The 1,007-nt window shown below is 36.6% G+C and overlaps 1 protein-coding gene across 1 annotated transcript in view; it reads right to left on the bottom strand.

Moving 5' to 3' along the window:
* LOC116673112 (thyrotropin-releasing hormone-degrading ectoenzyme) overlaps positions 1 to 1,007 on the bottom strand; it is a 230,640-nt gene that overhangs the window by 222,654 nt on the left and 6,979 nt on the right. The window lies entirely within an intron of this gene.

The raw sequence follows: 1,007 nt of genomic DNA, 5'->3' as shown, positions 1-1,007 counted from the left end.
ATTATCCATCAACATCCATTCCTTTAATTTTAGTCTCAATAATTATTAATTTCTGCTTTTCCAACTCTAGATATAATTTCCTAAAAGTGAGGTTTATTGACCTAGATTCCAAAAATAACTGTAAAACTAAAGTTAATGAGTAAGTTTTACATAGTGTTGTAAAACTTACAACACTATGTAAAAAAAATCGTCGTGTTCGAAAAAAAAAAAGAAGGGACGAATACGTAAGAAAAAGTTAAAAACGATAAAAAGCGCCAACAATAATGTTGATTTTCAAGACAACACAAGGGTTCATCCTAAAATTAAAAATACATAATTTCCCTCTTATCTGTAGTGCTATTTATCAAACTAGATGGTTTGGGTGTGAGTTGCCCAGTGTTGGAGATATTGTCTGTAGAGATGCCTTCTCTTCAATATAATGGAACTAGATTCCACTCATAAAGCTCCAAAAAACATTGACAAAAAAAAAAAAACTCCACAGCAATGTCTCTTTCCAGAAATCATGACCCGGTTACTCAAGATGATCCTCAGACCTGGTCGGGAGCACTTTCACGTAGGAACTAGTTTCTAATCAAATGCATTTTTGTCGCTTTGAGCACAACAAGCCGAGTACCATCTAGTTTCCTTTTATTGGAGAGAAGGCAGACATCTCTACAGCCGATATCTTCAAAACTGGGCAACTCACACCCTACAGGCAAGAGAATAAATGTCTTTTGGTTTTATGGGGTGAGCAGTCACTGGTTTGTAGTTGGAGTAATAAAACCAAACCATCACAATGCTGCTTTTGGCCCATTTCTACTTTGGTTTTCTTGATTGTCGAATGGACGGTGTCCTTGTGACATTTCTTGGACACTGAGAATAAAGTGTTCCTTGCAGGATACCTTTTCTCCTCTTTCTACAGCCAGGTTTTTATTTTTATCCACTGTTCATTTGGCTTTTTTATTAACAAAAGAAAAATGGTCATGCACGGATATCTTCAGGAGGGCTGCCTGGCGCCCAACAACACC

Source organism: Etheostoma spectabile, chromosome 23 (assembly GCF_008692095.1).
Source record: "Etheostoma spectabile isolate EspeVRDwgs_2016 chromosome 23, UIUC_Espe_1.0, whole genome shotgun sequence".
Taxonomy (NCBI): Eukaryota; Metazoa; Chordata; class Actinopteri; order Perciformes; family Percidae; genus Etheostoma; species Etheostoma spectabile.
This window is presented reverse-complemented; position numbering and strand designations above follow the sequence as displayed.